This window comes from Mauremys reevesii, linkage group 14, assembly GCF_016161935.1.
Source record: "Mauremys reevesii isolate NIE-2019 linkage group 14, ASM1616193v1, whole genome shotgun sequence".
Taxonomy (NCBI): domain Eukaryota; kingdom Metazoa; phylum Chordata; order Testudines; family Geoemydidae; genus Mauremys; species Mauremys reevesii.
In genome coordinates, this window is record NC_052636.1 from 19,947,217 (window position 1) to 19,969,023 (window position 21,807).

Genomic DNA, 21,807 nt, shown 5'->3' on the forward strand with positions numbered 1-21,807 from the left:
TTCCGTCTGTTGCCCTGCAGTTCCCAGGGCAGGAACCATGCACACCAGCATCAATGCGGGCGTCAGGGAGCAGCTGGGACCAACAAACGTGCGCAACAGAGGGAGACCAGACAGCGAGTGTGGAAAATCGGGACAGGGAGTGGGGGGTAATAGGATCCTAGATAAGAAAAGACCCCAAAATTGGGACTGTCCCTATAAAATTGGGACATCTGGTCACCCTAGCCCACCCCCAGGACTCCTGAGTTCCATTGCTGGGTTTCCTATCGGTCCCTTTTCCTGGGGGACTCTGGGCAAGTTGCTCCCCCCTCTAGGGCTCCGTCCCCAGCAGGCAAATGGGGATTTCACCTTCCCGCTATTGGAACGTGCTGGGAGAATCCTCCAGCCAAAGCTGCTCTGACAGCGCTAAGCAGCATCTGACCATTCAAGGTCGGAGCGCGCTGCCCAGGAGGAGTGTCTGGCTCTGCGGTGTCACTTCAGCCCAGTCTAGAGAGGGCCCAGCCATGGGTTTGGCTCAAGAAGACCAAGTCTCCAATTTGTTAAGGGTGTTTTGGATTCCAATCCTGAGCTCCAAAGTGCTTGGTGTCAGTTGCACATTTTAGAAGCATGCTCTCCACTCCATTTTCCAAATCATTCATGAAACTATTGAATAGCACCGGACCCCGGACTGATCCCTGCCGGACCCACGAGGTGCCCCCTCTCCGTTGGGCAGCCAAACATGGAGAAGGGCCCTTGGAGTCTGGGCTTTCAACCAGCTCTGCACCCACATGACACTGATTGCAGCTGGACCGCATTTCCCTGGTTTGCTTGTGAGAATGTCCTGCGGGACTGTGTCAAAAGCCTTAGTAACCCCAAGATAGATCCCATCTACTGTTTACCCACCTCCACTAGGCCCAGAACCCTGCCAAAGAAGGAAAGAGGCTGGGTTTGGGATTATTTGTTCTTGACAAATCCATGCTCCCTCGTCCTAAGAATCAAATTCTCCTGTAGGTGCTGCTGACAAACTGAGTGTTTAAGAATATATTCCAGTATCTCTCCAGCTATGGAAGTCAGGCTGGCTAGTCTGCAAGTCCCAGGGGTCTCTTTGTTCCCCTTTGAAAGATAGGTCCTGTCTTGTTCATGGATGGGAAGATGTTCTTTTTCAGGGATCTCAGACGAGAACTGGGGCACAACACCTGGTTTGTTAAGGCCCCAAAAATGGAGGCAGGAACCTCTTCTCTCCTGCTGGCAAAGAACCCCAGGTACCGAAAAGACAGAGACTCACATCCCGGAATGGGCTTTAGAAAGGCAGTGGTTAAAAAATTTGGGCCCGACCATTTCTTGTTTCCACAGACTAGACATTTTAGCAAACTTTAGAATTCCTTGGTGCTAAACACCGTGAAACTCCCCTTTCTCCTTCACAGAGGGCTTTATCGCCCCTTATCTCACTCAGGCTCATGACTGCCCAGAGCTCGAGAATTGTCCCTGTTCCCATTGGATAGATGGGGAGGAGCCTGAGGTCCAGAGAGGAAATGACCTGCAGGGCCTACACAGCAAGGCAGTGGCAGAGCCAGAAGAGAAGCCACCAGTTCCGACTCCTGTTCTAACAAACAGCAAACCCCCAGAGGCAGCGATGGAGCCCAGGAATCGAGATGGTGGGAAATTTCATTGAAACCATTTCTGTCAGAAAATCCCATTCAGACTAAACCAGTTTGTTTCTCGAAATCATAACAAGTGGGATGAAAATTCTTTGCAAAAAGATTTTGTTGCAAAACAAAAGCATCTCCTGTTTGTCACAGTGTGTTAGATTGTCTCGTCACACACAAAGAGAGACACTTAGATCTCAAAAATTAGATAAGATGCTTCAATCTGAGCTAAGTCGTTGCTGCTCTTAACAATTTAAAAATAAAAAAATACAAATAAAATAGATTTTCAGCTATTCTATTATGTCATAATCTGCTCTGAGTAAACGTGATAGGACACCTCATATTATGCACTACTCCTAGTGACACTCTCAATGGATCCCCATCCTTCACCCACCATGAGGTAGGTAGAAGATCATTATTATCCCTATTTGAAGAGGAGAAGCTGAGGCTGAGAAAGGAGAATTGACTTGTCTGAGGTCACACGGCCAGTCAGTGGCAGAGTTGAGAATAGGACCCAAGAGCCCTGATTTTCAAACTAACCTTGAATTTCAGACATTGAATGACCTGAATAAAGTGCTCTCTGATGAGCTCCAGACCAACAACAGTGCACAGGAATTATTCAGCAAGTATTTGAGAGAACTGCAATGTTAGAGAGAATCATGAACAACTCAGAGACCATTAATGTAGAGAAGCAGCAAAATTCATCAAACATAGAACTGGTTCTGACTTATTTCCTTGGTCTTAAAAGAGACCAACAAGGACCTGAGTCTCCTCCCTGTCAATAACCCCCTGCTCAGCCAATCAGGGTAGAGACTGAGGACGGGAGGCTGAGGGTTCTCACCAGAGAGCCCAAAGGATGGCCCAGGTCGCTGGTGGGGATCAAATAAAATTCAGAATAAAATTCGGCCTCCTTAAGCTTGTGTTTTCCATGCCTAGAATTCAACTCTCACCAGCTGGATCAGACTGAACAGCTTTCAAACCTCGAGGAGGCTCTTACCTTCTAAACAGGGACAGCTGTTTTCTATTAAAATCACTAAAAGGGAAGGAGAAAACTTAAAAAGGTTCCTCCTGGCGCTCACATCCGTGAACCCGAATACTCCCTCAGTCCTCAAAGAGAGACCTGGATAAGGAGACTTGCTGCAGCAAAGCCACAGGGGTCTCTGAGGTTTCCCTGGCCCCTCGCCCCTGTCCTGCCTGGCTGATGTCAGCATCTCTCTGTGAGGTCACCACCTCCCCACCACCTTGGACCAATAGGCTGAGGTCCTGCAAAGGCCTTTGTGATGTCACTGCCACACCCTCCCTTGCTGGGCTAATGTCCTGCCCTGGCCAGGCACTTTGGAGGTTTGAGCTACTCCCTGTGGATCACCCCACTAAAGGAGCGTTCGTTCTAGGCAGAACTGACACCAACTTGTCTGGGGTGTTCCCTGAAGCAGAGCACAAGTTTGAAATACGGGCAGCATAGAGCCAATAATCATAACGTCAACTACAAAAATGATACACATCTAGAGATAGCATCATTATAATCAGCCAATCAGAACTACTCCATAGACCTCTTACGACAACCTTTCTACAATATTGGCTGCAAATATAGAACCGTGGTCGCAACGGTGATCTATACAGTTACAGATTATGTCAGTAACATTACAAGAGGTGACACGGCATCAGTGAGACTGATACTGGAATACTGCCTCCAGTTTTGGTGTCCTCATGTGAAAAAGATGTTGTGAAATTGGAGCTGGGGCAGCAAAGAGCCACCAAATGTTCTGAGGGCCGGAGAAAAATGCCTTCTAGGGAGCTATGGAAAGAGCTCAACCTGTTTAGCTGATCAAAAGAAGATTGAAAGGTGACTTCATTGAAGTGTTGAAGTGCCTTAATGGAGAGAAATTATTGGGTATTAAAGGCCTCTTTAATCGAGCAGAGAAAGGCCTAACAAGACCCAATGGCTGGAAGGTGAAAAGAGACAAATTCATATTACAACAAAGGCACAAATATTCAACAGCGAGGATGATTGACCACAGGAACAAGCTACCAAGGAAAGTGGTGGATTCGCCATCTCCTGATGTCATTTAATGAAGACTAGATGCCTTTCTGGAATGTGTTTGCCTCAAAAGTAGCTATGGTGTCCTACAGGAGGCCTGTGATATGCAGGGGGTCAGATTAGATGCTCTAATGGTCTCTTCTGGCCATGAAGTCGACTAATTTCTGAAAAACTGAGTGTAGCATTGGGAGCAGCGTCTGACGTTTTCCTGTCTAGCCGGCTTGCTGCCTAGAACGAACGCTCCTTGAGTGGGGTGATCCACAGGGAGTAGCTCAAACCTCCAAAGTGCCTGGCCAGGGGCAGGACATTAGCCCAACAAGGGAGGGTGTGGCAGTGACATCACAAAGGCCTTTTGCGGGACCTCAGCCTATTGGTCCAAGGTGGTGGGGAGGTGGTGACCTCACAGAGAGATGCTGACATCAGCCAGGCAGGACAGGGCGAGGGCCAGGGAAACCTCAGAGACCCCTGTGGCTTTGCTTCAGCAAGTCTCCTTCTCCAGGTCTCTCTTTGAGGACTGAGAGAGTATTCAGGTTCATAGACGTGAGCGCCAGGAGGAACCTCTTTCGAGTTTTCTCCTTCCCTTTTAGTGATTTTACTAGAAAACAGCCCTCCCTGTTTAGAAGGTAGAGCCTCCTGGAGGTTTGGCTGTTCAGTCTGATCCAGCTGGTGAGAGTTGAATTCTAGGCATGGAAAACACCAGCTTAAGGAGGCAGAATTTTATTGCACACCTGGGTTTTTGTCCCTTAGAATCACTGGGGACATTAGGGTTTGTCCTTTTTGTTTCACCTTCTCCTCCCTCCCTCCCTTTCTCTCCGTCTCTTGGTTCTTTTGTCCTTTCTCCTGTTCTTCCAATACTGGGAGAGAGGGGGGGGGGTTGTGTTGCGGGGAGTGCTCTGCAGCTCCCACTGTGGGAGGTCCACCCAAAACTGGGGGGCTGAAATAGTGCTTGGGCAGTGATTCCCCACAAGTGACCTGGGCCATCCTTTGGGCTCTCTGGTGAGAACCTTCAGCCTCAGTCTCTACCCTGATTGGCTGAGCAGGGGGTTATTGACAAGGAGGAGACTCAGGTCCTTGTTGGTCTCTTTTAAGACCAAGGAAATAAGTCAGAACCAGTTCTGTGTTTGATGGTTTTTGCTGCTTCTCTGCATTAATGGTCTCTGAGCAGTTCATGATTCTCTCTAACATTGCAGTTCTCCTTAAATACTTGCATTATAATTCCTGTGCATTGTTGTTGGTCTGGAGCTCATCTGAGAGCATTTTATTCAGGTCATTCAATGTCTGAAATTCAAGATCCGATAGTTAGTTTGAAAATCAGGGCTCTTGGGTCCTATTCCCAACTCTGCCACTGACTGGCCGTGTGACCTAAGACAAGTCAATTCTTCTTTCTCAGATGTAGCTTCTCCCTCTTTCAAGTAGGGATAATAATGATCTGCTCCTACCTAGCTCAACACACTCACTCTTCCCCAACACACTCACTGTCTCTCCCCAGAACACAAACAGTCTCTATCCTGCCACGCACACCGCAGTTGAAAAGCAGCTGGCAATCTAGTAAGATGCCCGTGGAATGGTGGGATAGAGAAACCTGCATCATGTGATGCTGTACCAGTCCATGAGGCATTGCAAACCCTTCCCAAAACACCCTGCAGCCAGTTGCACAGTGGGATAGTTGCCCACAGTGCACTGCTCTCTGTTGCCATCCACGAACTGCTAGCATGGATGTGCTCTGGTGACACAAGGGGCATAGGGAGGACATTCAATAGCTGTTTTAACTAAACACTTTAACTAAAGCAGCAATGCCGGGGGGTTGGTGGCTTCTTTGTTGCCTCACCCTGGAGTAAACTCAGCTTTTTATTCCATTCTTGATGCTTCATGGAATAACAACAGATGACTGAAGAAAGACGTGGACAGGGTGGGTCTCGGGAGGGGCAGAGAGGTTCGAGCAGTGGGCAGAGCAGGTCTCGGAGGTGGGGGCAGTGGGCAGGGCAGGTCTCAGGGGAGGCAGAGAGGTGTGGGTGGTGGGCAGGGTGGGTTGCAGGGATGGGTCAGGCGGTGGCAGCTGGTGGGCAGACCGTGTGGTAGGGGTGGAGGCACGAGCAGCAGGCAGGAAGGCCTTGGGGAGGAGAGGAGTGAGCGAAAGGTGGCTCAGCCGTCCTCAGCCAAAGAGGAAGAGCAGGGGTGGGAAGTGGCCAAATAGGAGCAAGGGGAGCACAGGGGCCTCAGAGAGGAGAAGGGTGGGGCAGTGCCATGGTCTGGGCACCAATGGGCCCCCACTTCCAGGAGCTTCAGCGCTCACCCAGCCTCCCCAAATGCAAGAGCCATGGGCCACCTATTCTCTTCATCTTCACTAACCAAGCCCCTCCCAAGCTATGCTGATGGGAGAAGCCCTCCTGTTGGCACAGCGCTATCTGCACCAGGTTAGGCTGATATAACTGCATTGCTTAGGGAGGTAAATTTTTCACACCCCTGAGTAATGTAGTTACACCGATCTAATTTTGTAGTGTAGACCTGTCCAAAGAACCTTGGGAGTAAAACTTCACCTGCTCCTCTGCTTTACTGAATCCAAACACCAGCAAAGCTTGTCAGGCCCAGATGGAGGTTGGCAGAGAGTCAGGTGTGTGCAGACATGATCCCTTCAGCAGCTGTAGGCACCATGGCTTAGCTGGCTAAAACCAGTGTTTTGTATACAGGGGATCCTGGGTTCAAGTTCCAATGGTACCTTACTGAGTTGCTTTTGGGGCACCTGGAATTGGCTACTGTCAGAAGACAAGATTCAGAGCTAGATGGACCTTCGGTCTAGCCTAGTGTGGTTTTCTTATGGTTTAAATTACACTCACAAGCACTGATGATAGAGTTACTGAAAGTTTGGGAGTTAGGAGCCGATGGGTCAGTGGTCAGTCCCCTCACAGACAAGCCCCTCCCTCTGGGACAGGGGCAGGTCTGAACTCTCACCAAGTACTCATTGTGGCTGCCAGAATCTGTGGGCAGCTCGTTTAGTTATGCCGAGGTTGAGTCCTGTTTGTGCACCGAGTCTGAGATGAAAAGCAGCAGGACGTGTTTCTGTCCCTGCCCCAGAGCAGACAGACCAATGGAGAAATGCCGTGAGTCCAGGGTAATACTCCCCTGCGGTTTTACCATTTCCACTTGCTAAACCCCCTCCCAACCTTCTGGGCTCCTGGAGCAGGGGACTGAGCCTGAGCCGAGACACGGACACTGCAACTTTACAGCCCAAGCCACATGACCCTGATTAACGTGACACGGGCCAGTCGTGGGTGTTTCATTGCACTGGAGGCGTAGCCTAATGTTATGTCTACACTGCGATTAACACACCCAGGGCACCTGTCGCAAAGCCCGGGTCAGCTGACTCAGGGTTATGGGGCTTGGGCTGCAAGACTATAAAATGACAGTGCAGACAGATGGGCTTGGCCCAGTCTCTGAGACCCCACGAGGGTGAGGTTTCCAGACCCAGGCTTCAGTGTGAACAGAAATATCTGCACCACAGTTTTTAGCCTCTCAGCTTTAGCTTCCTGAGCCCACGTCAGATGACCCAGGCCAGCCATGCTGCCATCTTTATCCCAGGAGAGATGGACATTAAGGGTACGTCTCCATTGCAATGTCAGCCCAGGTGTGGCACTCTGTGCTCAAAGCAGCACCCTGGAAGCCCCATATTCACCAATCTCATATAATGATGATACGGTTTGTACAAAGTCTGCCTGGTGAGTGTCATTTCAAAAGTCTTGGTCTGTTGAACATTAATATTGTGTTGGATTGTGTGTGTAGCATTGGCTGGGAAGTTTTGCTCTGTGTGTGTTACTGAGATGAGGTTGGGAAATGCCCCCCACCAGCCTTTCAGGTGTGACAATGGAGGAGCCAGACTCGCTGCTGGCCCATTAAAGGGATCCACACTCCCAAGCACTATCCCAGGAGCCGTGTACAATGCAGACTTCTCCGAGATAGCACAGCGACAATGGACACTGCTTGACTCACATCCTAGCAAAGGTACTTCCTAGCCAGTTGGAAGAAACTATGAAAGGGGGGGTAGAGACATTATGAGTTAGCCTCTCTCCCCCACAACTCAACAGCTGGAAATACACCTGGATGACAAAACTGATTCAGAAATCAGAAGAGAATAATAATAGTACATTCAAACCAAAGTCCCCAAACAGACTAGTAGTGGTTTTTCAGCAGAAAATTTTCAGTTTGGGAATTCTGTTTTCTCAGTCAGACTTTGCCAAGGGAAGCAGAGAGAAAATGGTTGAGTTGCCTCCTTCAGAACAGCTTGGCCTAGGCACTAGCTCTGGTTCACTGTTGTGGCCTTGCTCAGGTTGCGGGTAGTTTAATTATTTGGGGAGGTCCCAGGGTGTTTGGGGCAGATTATGAGGCTGTTCCCTTTTGAGATAAAAACTAAGAAATGCCGGACTAGAGAATTGTTTTAGAAATCTGGTATTTAGACATTTTATTTGAAGCAAAGGGGGTGGGGTGGGGGAGAGATTCTGAGAAGGTTTTGTTTGCAAGAAGCAACATTGTTTGATCTGTCATTGTACCAAAGTGGGGAGACGGTTGTCTATAAAGGAGGGTGAAGACTAAATGCAGCTGCTGAGGATGGGATTTGAACCCATGTGTGCAGAGCACAATGGATTAGCAGTCTATCACCTTAACCACTCAGCCACCTCATCTGAGCTAGCAAGAAGTGGACAGGAGGAGAAATCTGAGGCTGGCAGAAAGAGGGCCACTCAGGAGTTTTTAAATACGAAGCGTAAGCAGGGGCTGAATGAGCTCCCCCCTTACATCTAGTGAGGAGCTGGGGGAAGACTTCAGGAACAGGCCGTGTTTGCACAGACACCCCTACTCTACCTAGCTATGCAGCATGATGGGGCCACTTCCCCAAAATGACCAGTTTGGGATGGTGGTGGGTTACAAATCACTTTAGTATTGTGTGTAATTAAATGTTATTCTCCTCCCTTTACTAGTGATGGGCAGCAGAACTTACCTAGGCCGTCCTGACGGTGGGGTGGGTGGGGGAGGAATCGCTTTCATTGGACTGCAGAGAAGTGATTGAGGACGTCACCCTAACCCAGTGGGCCCCAAACATTTCACACTGCGCCCTCGTATCCATGGCTGTGGCCCCTCGGAAGCCGCGGTCGAGAACTGGGGCTGGGAGTGGGGCCGTTGCTTGCTGGGGAGAGGGGTGCGGACAGGGGTAAGGGGGTCGAGGCCGGGCCAGGAGCCAGGGGCCCAGGCTGAGGGTGGGATTGGGGAAGAGCTGGGACAGAGTGGGGCTCCCTCCCTGCCCTCCATGGGGGCTGGCTCAGGCCCTGAGGTGCCCCCATCAATCTTCCTCTGTGTCCCCCTAGGAGTCACGCCCCACATTTTGGGGTCCGCTGCCCTAAACTGACCCCTAGTCACTAAGCAGGGGCTAGTGATGCTAAAGCCTAGGGACAGGGAGCTTTGCCAGAGTGGAGCCTGTAGGTCACATGCTGGGGGGCTGTGACGGGCACACAGGCTCCGTGCTCTGGAACAGCTCGGAGTCAAACCCAGGCAGGAGCCTCCTCAGTGTGACCCCCCCAGGGGACGCTCTCACTGGGGGAAGCCTCCTTGGCTTCAGCCCCTCCTGGGACTGACCTTGGACCTTTCAGCCCCCCTGGTCCACACCAGGAGCTTCCTGCAGTGAGTCCACCTGAATCGGACACCTGGGAAAGCCTCACCCGAAGAGAGTCCTGCACCCCCAACTTCCACAGTCCCCAGTGACTCTCCGCCAGCGCTGTACAACAGAAGGTTTGTTAGGGGTCTGGGATCCAGCCTGGGAAAGTTCTGTGTTTGCACAGGAAGCAGGAAGATTCAGCAACGTCCATCTTGGGGAGACCCCGAACTCAGAGCCTGGGCTCTCCCCTCGAGTCCCAACCCAGCAGACTCCTTGCTCCCAACAGCCCGACTCAGCCAGGCCCTTTGCCCCTCGTCTGTCCTCTGTCCTGTTTCCCTGGCAACCTGCTCAGCTGGCCTCCAGCTCGTTCTTTGTTCTGCGACTCCTCCCAGCCAGCTGGCCTCTTGCAGCAGGTGCGCCCCGGCCATCGGTTGCTAGGAGACAGAATTTGTGGCCATTGTCTGGGCCCAGGCAGCCAGACAGCAGCCACACCTGCCCTTTGGGGTCTCTGCCAAGATTTAACCCCCTTGTCCCACCACTGAGATCCGTGGTCCCAAAACACTTCAGGGTCATGTCCCCCACCCCTGTCCATGCTCCCCCCAAGTCGTGGCTGGGAGTGGGGCCACAGCTAAGGGGAAAGGACACAGACAGGGTAAGGGGGCTGAGGCAGGGGCCAGAGCTGGGGCTGGAGCCAAGAGTGGAGCTTGGTGGCTCCTCCTCCCCACCCCCATGGGGGCTGGCCCAGGCCCAGTTGCATCCCCCTGAATGTTACTCCATTCCCCTGAGCTAGAACCTGGGACTCCTTCCCTTCCCCAGGCTGTGGGCGGGAGGCATTTCACAGAGCTCTCGGGCTATAGCCCGTGGCTAAGGAGAGAGAAAAGCCTCCTATCCCCTCTGCTCTGGGGCTGGGTTTCCTCCTGAAGCCTCTGCCACCCACCTAGTGCCTATGGCTCATCCTGACCCTTGCTGCTGCTCCTTGCTATAGACTGTGAAAGGAGCGGAGGCAGCGCAGGAGCCTTCTGGGGACGCAGATCTGAGGCTTTGGGAGAGACACATTGTCGGAGACATCAGAGCGCTGCAAACCCACAGCCACCCCCTCAATCCGGGGCCTGTTCCAGCCCTGAGTCTGGGCTGCCACGATCCCTCCCCCAGAGCAGGGCGCCCACAGATTACAGCCTGGAAATAGGCGTGTGAGACTAGCTCCTGCTTTGCCTGACAGGGCCTCCCCTAGACCAAGTGGCATCCCAGGCAAGAAGTGTCTTCAGTGCCCCCCAGCCCCGCTCCATATGTTAAACCATTGAATTCCTTATTTTTATCGCATTTGTAGCTCATTTCATGATTTTGATGCACAGTTTGGATGCATGATTTTCTCTATCATATAAGACAATAAATGTTCATGCTAGGATGTGTAAATCTGTATTTATTCATGCCATATATAAGCAAATTAAAAAAATCATTTCTTTTAAGCATATAGAAACTTTTAATTTTGACAGTAACTGAAATGTACTAACATCTAGAAATGGAACTGTCACCAGCACAGGGTGGGCCGGTATTAAATAGTGTTACAGTCGGAGACAGACAGCGTTAGGATGTTAACCCCAGGCCCTTTGTTCAAAGGTCGCTTCTCTCACCTTTCCCCCATGAACTGAAGCGCAGCATTCAAGAGATCCAGAGACTAGTTGATGACGTTTCCAAGTGCTAAAATAGCAAGCGATGTCCGTCTTGCATTGGCCATTATTGACTGGAGCAATGGTTTATGGAGAATAAACTTCAAGGTGAAGCAGTAGCCCCAAAAGGCCCCTGCAGGGGCTGAAGTAGCTCATTTGGGAGAGCATTAGACTGAAGATCTAAAGGTCCCTGGTTCAATCCCAGGTTTCAGCAGGCTGTTTCATCCCTCTTCCTGCAGCAGTGGGCTCTTTCCTGGAAGCCCAGCACTGCCCTTACTCAATGCAAGTCCCTTATTTTGGGCTTCACTGCAGGAAAAGGCAGCATTGGCTTTTGCACTCAGTTGGCCCACTGAACCTTTCTTTCTTCTCTTGCTGCTTCTCAGCAAGGGAAGAAAAAGCTCCCCTTCAAGCTAGAGTCACAAGGGTGATGTAAGGACGACTTCCTGATCCTGGCTCCAGTCCTCTGGTCTTCCAGCTGACCCATCAGAGAGCTGCTGCCAGTTTCTCAGGTTCGCCCCTCGGTGTGTGCCAGGGTGAGCACCACCAAAGTGCAGGAATTTGAGGGCAGGGCAGGGCAGGGCAGTGCACTGTAATGGAGTTTCTGTAGTGTAGTGGTTATCACATTTGCCTAACCTGCATCAAGCCAGCTAGGCAGAACTGACACCAACTTGTCTGGGGTGTTTCCCAGAAGCAGAGCACAAGTTTGAAATACAGGCAGCATAGAACCAATATTCATAACGTCAACTACAAAAATGATACACATCTAGAGATAGCATCGTTATAATCAGCCAATCAGAACCTCTCCATAGACCCCCTTACACAACTACCTTTATACAATATTGGCTGCAAATATAGAACAGTGGTTGCAATGGTGATCTATACAGTTACAGTTTATGTCAATAACGTCACAGGAGGTGACACGGCATCAGTGAGACTGATACTGGAATACTGCCTCCAGTTTTGGTGTCCTCGTTTGCAAAAGATGTTGTGAAATTAGAGTTTGGGACAGCAAAGATCCACCAAATGTTCTGAGGGCTGGAGAAAAATGCCTTCTAGGGAGCTATTGAAAGAGCTCAACCTGTTTAGCTTCTCAAAAGAAGATTGAAAGGTGACTTCATTGAAGTGTTGAAGTGCCTTAATGGAGAGAAAGGATTGGGTATTAAAGGGCTCTTGAATCGAGCAGAGAAAGGCATAACAAGACCCAGTGGCTGGAAGGTGAAAAGATACAAATTCATATTACAACTAAGGCACAAATAGTCAACAGCGAGGATGATTCACCACAGGAACAAGCTACCAAGGGAAGTGGTGGATTCTCCATCTCTTGATGTCATTTCATGAAGACTAGATGCCTTTCTGCAATGTGTTTGCCCCAAAAGTAGCTCTTGTGTCCTACAGGAGGCCTGTGATACACAGGGGGTCAGATTAGATGCTCTAATGGTCTCTTCTGGCCATAAAGTCAACTAATTTCTGAAAAACCGAGTGTAGCATTGGGACCAGCATCTGATGTTTTCCTGTCTAGCCGGCTTGCTGCCTAGAACGAACGCTCCTTGAGTGGGGTGATCCCCAGGGAGTAGCTCAAACCTCCAAAGTGCCTGGCCAGGGGCAGGACATTAACACAGCGAGGGAGGGGTGTGGCAGTGACATCACAAAGGCCTTTTGCAGGACCTCAGCCTATTGGTCCAAGGTGGTGGGGAGGTGGTGACCTCACAGAGAGATGCTGACATCAGCCAGGCAGGACAGGGGCGAGGGACCAGGGAAACCTCAGAGACCCCTGTGGCTTTGCTCCAGCAAGTCTCCTTCTCCAGGTCTCTCTCTGAGGACTGAGAGAGTATTCGGGTTCACGGACGTGAGCGCCAGGAGGAACCTCTTTCAAGTTTTCTCCTTCCCTTTTAGTGATTTTACTGGAAAACAGCCGTCCCTGTTTACAAGGTAAGAGCCTCCTGGAAGTTTGAAACCTGTTCAGTCTGATCCAGCTGGTGACAGTTGAATTCTAGGCATGGAAAACACGAGCTTAAGGAGGCAGAATTTTATTCCGCAGGTGGGATTTTGTCCCTTAGAATCACTGGGGACATTAGGGTTTGTCCTTTGTGTTTCACCTTTTCCTCCCTGCCTCCCTCCTTTCTCTTCATCTCTTGCTTCTTTTGTCCTTTCTCCTGTTCCCCTCCCACTACCGTGAGTGTGTGTGTGTGTGTGTGTGTTGTGGGGCAGTGCTCTGCAGTTCCCACTGTGGGAGGTCCACTCAAAAATGTGGGGCTGAAATAGTGCTCGGGCAGTGATCCTCACCAGTGACCTGGGCCATCCTTTGGGCTCTCTGGTGAGAACCCTCAGCCTCCCGTCCTCAGTCTCTACCCTGATTGGCTGAGCAGGGGGTTATTGACAGGGAGGAGACTTAGGTCCTTGTTCTCTTTCAATACCAAGGAAATAAGTCAGAACCAGTTCTATGTTTGATGAATTTTGCTGCTTCTCTGCATTAATGGTCTCTGAGCAGTTCATGATTCTCTCTAACATTGCAGTTCTCCTCAAATACTTGCTGAATAATTACTGTGCACTGTTGTTGGTCTGGAGCTCTTCTGAGAGCACTTTATTCAGGTCATTCAATGTCTGAAATTCAAGATCCGATGGTTAGTTTGAAAATCAGGGCTCTTGGGTCCTATTCCCAACTCTGCCACTGACTGGCTGTGTGACATCAGACAAGTCAATTCTCCTTTCTCAGCCTTAGCTTCTCCCTCTTTCAGTAGGGATAATAATGATCCGCTCCTACCTACCTCACGGTGCGTGGAGGCAGGGTCGACTCTAGATTTTTGCCATCCCAAGCAAAAAAATTGTTTGCTTCCCCCACCCCAGCCCTGGGCTCCCCCCTGCACCTCCCTGCCACCCCAGACCTGATCTCTCCCCCCCACATACTCCATGCTGCCCCAGCTCTTGGCTCCGCCCTTTCCCCCCCCTGCTCCCCCACCGACACCCCTGCCACCCCAGCCCTGGGCTCTCCCACACACACATACCCCTGCACTCTTCTTCCACCCCAGCCCTGGGTCACTGGTAACTTGCTCCCATGTGGGTCATTCAGCAGGGATTTTGGATGTGCACAGAACACAGACAGGACTGGTTCCCATATGGTTACAGAGCTGCAGTAAAGTGGAACAATTTTCAGCTTGTGTGATTGGAGGAGATCTGGATGCATATTGTAAGACTGTCCTCCATACATGAGGAAAAGTTGAGGTGCCTTTATTATTCTTTTGTTCCACTCTTTGTTTCTATGGGAATTTGCCAATGCAATATCACTGTCTTCCTTTTAAACAAATAAAACAAAAACAAACAAAAGGCAATGGCTGTTGAAAATTGCAATTCCAGTCCTAATAACCACTGGGAAGCATTTCTTGCTCAATTTTATCCTACTTTTCTACAGCAAATGACGGTGGATCAGCATATTTGATTTGGGAGAAATGAAGTAACAGCTGCCCAAACTGAGCTGGAGCCCTCCTGAATGTTGAGGTGTTCAAATCTGGAAGGCAGGTGCTAGCTTCCCTTTCGGAACATTCGCTCAATCTGGACAGGAAAAGTCAATTTCTGTTTCCACGGCGCGGGAGTGGGAATCCTCCTACGTGCCTGGTGCTGTATCTCGCGCTCCCCCGGTCCAGCAGAGCCTCCCCTCCTCACTTTTCATTTTAAATTCTAGTGGGATCCACGTACCTCCCTTGCCAGGCTTCAGCTAGAGAGGGCCCTGTCCATTTAGTTCCCCAATTCCTTCTTTGGGGCTGCCAGGTGAGTCACACCAGTATCCCTCAGCCGGTCTGGGGATGTCTTCTGAAGGGGATGTCTGGGGCAAAGCTTTCTAGTCCAACACGTCAGGGGCTGGAGGGGGGCACCATTTTCAGTAGTTTAATTTTGGGTATTGCACGGATTGACGGCTGGGTCTTTGAATGAGGCTTTATACTTGGGGGGTTGAGGGGGCAAGGGGGGAGCGGGTGGGCGAGCGGGTGGGCAAATGGCAGGTGGGCACCGAAGTGAGCCGTGAGCCTGCTGGGGCTCTCGGGGCGGGCTGGGGGGTTTCTGGCAGGGGAGGGAGGAGGTGAAAGGAGGGAGTGGTGGGTGGGGACTGACTAGCAGGAGAGGCAGCAGGCCAGCAGGGGCTAGGGGTGAAGAGGGTGTGATGGTGAGATCTGGTCACCCTATGGGGCCATTTCTTCTCCCTCCCCAAACCTTCCTTTTGGCCCACAGCTGTTTCGGGGCGGCGCTGGGAAGGAGGGTTTGTGTCCACCGGGCTGGGGGGTGCTGGGGGGGTGGTTCCAGGGGGCTGGGTGGCACAGCGGGGGGGGGCGCGATTGTATATTCTTGCCTGGGGGGTAAAAATAGCGAATTACAGCGCTTGGGCCGCGTATTGTGCTAGGTGCTGTACAATCCCTGGACAACACTGGGACACCCAGGGGGTTCCCCTCAATCTGCCTGAGCCTCTGCTGCCCAACTTCTTCTGACTCCATCTGGATCACACCTGCCCCCCCCCTCGCACAAAACCCACCTTTCCAAAGAGTCCTTCTTTCACTGCCCCCTGATTATGCTTTAACACCCTGGGCCCATCTACTCACATCATCCATCCCGCCCCAGGTGAGCAAAGATGGAGCAACTTCAGCCACTGGAGCCAGCCCCAGCAGGCGCTGCAGCCAGGGTGTTTGCAGACACAGGAAGGAGCAGCTGGGGGTGGGGTGCTGGGAAGTAGGAGGCAGGAGAACAAATCCCAGAGGGCAGGGCAGCTCCTGGGGCAGGGCTCTGGCACAGCCAGGGGCAGGGCAGCTCCTGGGGCGGGGCTCTGGCACAGCCCGGGGCAGGGCAGCTCCTGGGGCAGGGCTCTGGCACATTGTGACGCAGGGCCCGGGCCCAGCAGCTGCTCCTGGTGGCCACGTGCTGCCAGCAGCGCTGGAGCCGCCCGGGCCAGGCGGAGCCGCTGTTCTCAGCTGCAGCAGGAGCTGCCCCCGGCCGCTGGGCTCCAGGTGGGGACAGAGCCTGGGGCCCAGGGCTCCCCTGGGTGCGGCTGGCGGGGCGGGAGGAGAGGCCGGAGCTGCAGGCGGGAAGGGCGGGGGCAGGCGGGGTTGATCGGTCTCTGGCAGGGCGGCTCTAGACCCCAGCGCGCCAAGCAGGCGCTTGGGGCGGCCGTTTCCCGGGGCGGCATTTGGCTCGGTTGAGCTCCGCCGGCATGCCTGCGGCAGGTCACCGGAGCCCGAACAGCGGACCTGCCGCAGGCATTACTGCGGCGGGTCCCGTCTTCCCGCAGCTCCGGTTGAGCTCAACCGGAGCCGCGGGAAGAGGGGACCCGCCGCGGGACCGGGGAAGGGCGACGCAGCGCTCCGCACTGCTTGGGGCAGCCTACTTTCTAGAGCCGCCCCTGGTCTCTGGGCACCAGGGGAGCCCCGGGGCAGAGTGTGTGTGTGAGTGTCCCGGGCCCAGGCGTGCGCAGGGGGGGAGCCCCGGCACCCCAATGCCCTGAGCCCGGCTGGGAGGCTGCTCCCCCTCCCGTGGGGGCTCCGGGGAGGAGGCTGCGGCGGCTGCAGGCAGGTGCTCGGCCCCGGGAATGACCCGCTGCCGGCAGCTTGTGGCGCCTCCTCCGCTGAGCTTTTCCCCGGGGGCGGCCTGGGCGCAGCTGCGATCAGCTGTTTGCTGGGCAGGCTCCGCTCCGCTGCTCCCCCCCCGCTCCTGGGGGGCTGAGTGAGCCCCCCCAAACAGTCCCAGGGGTCGGTGGGGGGCGGGGCCATCAGCAGCAAAGCCCCCCCCGCTCCCCTGGGGCTGCCCCGCCCCGCTCGGGCTGGGGGCTCTGCCAGGGCCCCCGCGTGAATCGCTGCTCCCTGCCCGCCAGGCTCGGCTCCGGCCACAGCAGCGGCGGGTGCCCCGCGGGGAGAAGCTCCAGATACCGGCAGGGGCCGGGGGGGGAGAGGATCCGAGCTGGAGGAGAAGCCCCGGGCCCCTGTAGGAGCTGGGAGGGGGCGGGGAGAGAAGCGCCAAGCTGGGGCAGGGGAGGAGAATCCCCGCTGGGTTGGGAGGCGGGAGCGGGGGGGAAGCCCAGACCCCAGCAGGAGCTGGGGTGGGGGGGAGAGGAGCCCCCCTGGGGCAGGGGGGAGAACCCCGGACCCTGGCAGAAGATGTGGGGCTGAAGTCCCCGGCTCGGGAGCCCCAGCCACCTTAGTGGTAAAAATTGCAGGGCTGAAGCCCTGACCCCCCTCTGTGTGGAGCTGGCCTGAGCCCCTCTCGCTCCCATCCCCCCTGTGGAGCTGGCTGTCACTCTCCGGCTGTGGAGAAATTCAGCCCAAATCTCCCCATGTTGGTATCTCCATTTCCCCCCCCACACACACACACATATCACCCATCCATGGATGGATTTAGCCCAGGAGGCAGGGTCAGTGTTGGCCCCATTGGGCAGGTGGGATCTAGGGCACAACGAGGTGAGGTGACTTTCCCAAGGCTAAGCAGGGAGTCTGTGGCAGAGCAGAGACTCAAACCCAGAACATCTGAGCCTGAGTCCTGTGCCTTAACCACTAGGCAACCTTCCCCCCGAAGGAGAGGGAACCTCCTCTGCCACTTTGAGTGTGTGGGTGGGAGCAGCCACTAGACAGAGCTGCCAGGAGGTGGGGTGGGGGGTTGGGGGGGTGATTATGGGTTGGGGGTCTCTGGAGGGAGTGGTCAGGGGAGAAGGAACGGGGGGATTGGATGGTTTGAGGGTTCGGGGGGGGTACCTAGTGGAGGGTGGTGGGGGGGTCGAGGCAAGCAGCGAGCGGAGGGAGTTGGATGGGTCGGGAGTTCTGGGGGTCCTGTCAGGGGATGGGGAGCAGTTGGATGGGGCGTGGGAGTCCCGGGGGTCTGTCTGGGGGTGGGGGTGTGGATAAAGGGTCAGGGGGACGGGTAGGGTCCTAGGGAGGCAGTTACAGTGGGGGGGTCTCAGGAGGGGGCAGTCAGGGGACAAGGAGCAGGGGGGGTTGGGGTTCTGAGGGGGGGCAGCCAGGGGGCAGGAAGTGGGAGGCAGTGGATGGGGTGGGGCTAGGGGGGGCTCCCTGGGTGCACACCCTAATGAAATGTGCTGCACACGCCTATGGTCACGGGGGTGAGCCACTCGCATCCTTTTCCTGTTTGTGCCATTTCTTTCCGTCTCAAAACCTGAGAACAATTCTCTCTGGTTCTTCCCCTTCTCTCTCCCCTCCCCACATGTGGCTAGAAAATCCAAGGAGATTCCCTCGTTTTCCCTAAAATTATTGACTCTCTAGTCTCTCATTTTCCCTATTTTCTCTGTAATTCTTAAATTCTCCTCAGCTTTGGGATGTGAATCCAGCCCATTTATCTGCAGCAATTTGTCCTTGGGTAGGTGGAATTTGCTGTCCTGTGTCACTCCACTCCCCCAGCGTGGGTGGGGGTTAGTAGGTGCTGGCTGGGGGAGCCCGCAGACACGGCTGCCTCTGGGGGGGAGATGGGGGGGCCGATCTCTGCCAGCAACAGGACATGGCCACACAGGAGGGGAAGGGAGGAGCCAGTGCCCCTTATGGAGCCTGCCCAGCCCCTTTGGTTCTGCTCCTTTCCAGCATTTTGTTCAGAGACTTTATTACTGGGGAGGCTGAAAAATCTCCCTGTGGGCTTAGCCTGGCAGGAGGGGCCAGGTCTCCCCTGCAATAAAGAGCTGGAGCATGTTCCCAGCATGGCAGAACCTAGGCTGTGTCTCTGCAGGGAAAGATCCTGGGGGACTCGTGATGTGACATGAACTAAAGCCTGTTCTGAAACCGCCGCAACTGCCCTGCTCGCCCTGCCAGGCTGCCGGATGTCGTCCATGTGTCGTTCCAACTCATCCCCTCCTCCCATGGGACAGGGAAGGAAGCGGCTGCAGTGGAGCCTGCTCAGGTAGGGGTTATGGGGTTGCTGGTGGGTTCCTGCTGGAGGAGAGGGACAGCAAATGCACCGGAGGTGGGAGGCTTGGGCAGTCTGGTTTGGAGGTTGGGGTTTGCCAAAAAATTCCCAGGATGGAGAAGGGGAGGAGGCCAGGGTGTAGCAAACCTGTTGGGACTTGTTCAATATGCGGCTTCCATTCTAGGAACAGACCCACGAGGTAAGCGGGTGGAAATGCTCTAATTTGTGGGACAGGAAACAACCCCCCTAGGTGGGGCTAGGAAAACAGACCAGAATCCCAGGGCTGGAGCCCGACCTGATTAACCAGCGGCTGCTGTGAGATGTGAGGGGCACCCACCAGGGAGGCTTGGGGGGGTTCTTAACCTTTTTCTTTCTAAGGCCCCCAACGTGCTATAAAAACTCCATGGCCCTGCATGTGCCTGGTTCTCTGCATATAAAAGCCAGGGCTGGCGTTAGGGGGCGGCAACCAGGGCAATTGCCTGGGGCCCCATGTGACAGGCCCCCCCGCAAAGCTAATGGCTCAAGCTTTAGCTTCAGCCCCTGGTGGCAGGGCTCATGGCCCCAGGCTTCAGCCCCAGGCAGGGAGGTTTGGGCTTTCTGCCCTGGGCCCAAGCGAGTCTGACACGGGCCCTGCTTGGAGGCCCCCCTGAAACCTGCTCGCAGCCCCCCAGAGGTCCAGGGACCCCTAGCTGAGAACCGCGGCCTTAGGGGATGTGCCCCTCCCCATACCCGGCTCCAGGGCTGGCCTTAGAGAAAATGGTGCCCTGGGTGAACTTGTATTTTGGTGTCCCCCATCCCTCATGGGCTCCCCACCATCACGTCCAGACCCTGGTGCCTTCCTCTAGTGCTTAGTTTGTATTGAAAGAGGCGCCAGAGCTCAGCCCTGGCACAAATTCAGCACCGGCAGGCGGCCTCACAGCAGCGGCTGCTGGCCGGCGCCCGGCTCTGAAGGCCATGCCACCGCCAGCAGCAGCGCAGAAGTGAGGGTGGCCTGGTGTGTGGTGTATTGTGCAGCCTTTTATTTTATGTAAAGTGCAGTTTGTAATGTGGCATTACACCACCGCGGGGTCGGCTCTGGTGGCGACAGTTTCAAGCTTAACAGAGTGAAAGTCGCCTCTGCTACTTGCTTCAAACGTACAGTCTCTAGGAACACACGAAGACCAAGGGTAGTGACCACACAGACACTCACAAGCACAAGGTCTAGTCGGTTTTACAAGTTTTATTAAAGTTACAGTTAAGGTTATGACGCCCCAAGTGCAGAGAAATTCTATAAAGACCTGTGAAAAAGTTACAACTCTAGTTCTACTCACATCCTGAACAATAGTATTAGGGTCTGATGTGTCTCTCATGGATTGATCATCAGTAGAGGGATGGTTCCTGTTGGAGTTTCACGCAGGGAGCTCAATTTTCCCACTCTGGGGACCCCCTTTATATAATGTGATTCTGATTATACCTCATTAGCATAGACACACGACCTGTATCCTGTGGTTAAGGCACATTTGGAAACAGAGGAGCCTTTCCAGAATTTTTTTATTTAAAATTAATCTTCTGGCTAATTTTTCACCCTGTTACCACTTGGTACCTCTTTTTCCATCATCTTAGGGCATCGGGTTATTCCTCGGCCGTTTACTTATGTCAGCACACAGGAGGCTCCTGGGAGCAGCTTGGCCGGGGCAGCTCCAAGTGTGGGGGGAGGGGGCAGGGCTGCAGGAACAGTTGCAGGGGCAGACAGCTGACGAGTAGTGGGGGGAGGAGAGACAGGACACCCCTGCTGGAGGAACCCCCTCAGCAAAGCCCCCCTGGACCGTCATGTCGTCTGCCCCCACTGAGTCTGGCCCGTCAGCTCTTCACAATGAGAACAGCGCTGGGCTCCCTGCCAGCGAGCTCTCCCTGCACCTGCCAGGGCCTCCATCTCCTGTGTCCGGCTGTGGCTAGTAGGGGGGGATGGATCTCCTGGGAGAGACAAGGGGCTCTTGCTTCGTCCCCTCCCCCTGGCGTTTCCTGGCTGCTCTGAGCGGGGTGGGGGTGGGACTCTGCCTGTGAGCCACCCAGAGCTTCCATTTGATTGGCTCCTTTCCCCCATGAGTGTGGGGCTGTGAGTGGGGCAGCAGGTACCGAGTGTTGGACTCTTGCTCTTTCAGGGGCCGGTGACCTTCGAGGAGGTGGCTGTGTATTTCACCAGGGGAGAGGGGGCTCTGCTGGACCCCACTCAGAGAGCCCTCTACAGGGATGTCATGCAGGAGAACTATGAGACAGTGACCTCGCTGGGTAAGGAGTCCTGTTACCTTGGTCAGTACAAGCTGTGGGGTCTCTCTAAAGAACCTGAGTAGTAATAACTTTATACCTTTATTCATACAAGTTTTGACAAGTTTCCTTGCCCCCACTTTTTTGCCTTATCTCCCACCCACTAGAATAATTTTTAGACATTTGTCATGTCATTTTGAAATTGCATTTAATGTATCCTTATTGGCTACATTAATAACTATAACTTTCATGCCTTTTCCTCATTTTAAGAGGAAAATACGCCTCCTGTAGAATTCTAAATTGAGTAAATAGGTGTGTGACCGATGCATGGCTTGTGTGACAGTCAGATGAGCTCCTCTTTTGATAGAAGAGAGTATAACATTGTCATTCAGGAGCCCAAAGGTGAAAGGAGAACAGAGCCATGTGAGACGAGGAGAAGGGGTGGGGGGGAGTAGATAATTCTGGGGTGCCTGGACATCGGGAGGGTGTGTGCAGGATTAGAGGTAAGATGGAGGACGGGGGGATGAGGTTGTGAGAGACGAGGCGGGAACAGAAGATGCTCTCAAGGCACCAGGAGGTGGTGCTGGCTGCGAGTAATGGGAAGAAGGGGAGGGGAGTATGGAGCCAGGGCACCCAGGAAGTGGGCTGGGTGTGTCAGTGGGAGGGAGGAGAGGTTTGGGGATCTAGAGCTGTGGGGATCCCAGACCTTTAACCCCGAATCCC

General features: G+C 53.7%; 1 non-coding gene across 1 annotated transcript; it reads right to left on the minus strand.

The window, feature by feature from the left end:
• Window positions 1-8,251: 8,251 nt before the first annotated feature.
• On the minus strand, window positions 8,252-8,333 carry TRNAS-GCU. The gene has a single exon. It is a non-coding gene; the product is annotated as a tRNA-Ser (tRNA).
• Between the last annotated feature and the right edge of the window lie 13,474 nt (window positions 8,334-21,807).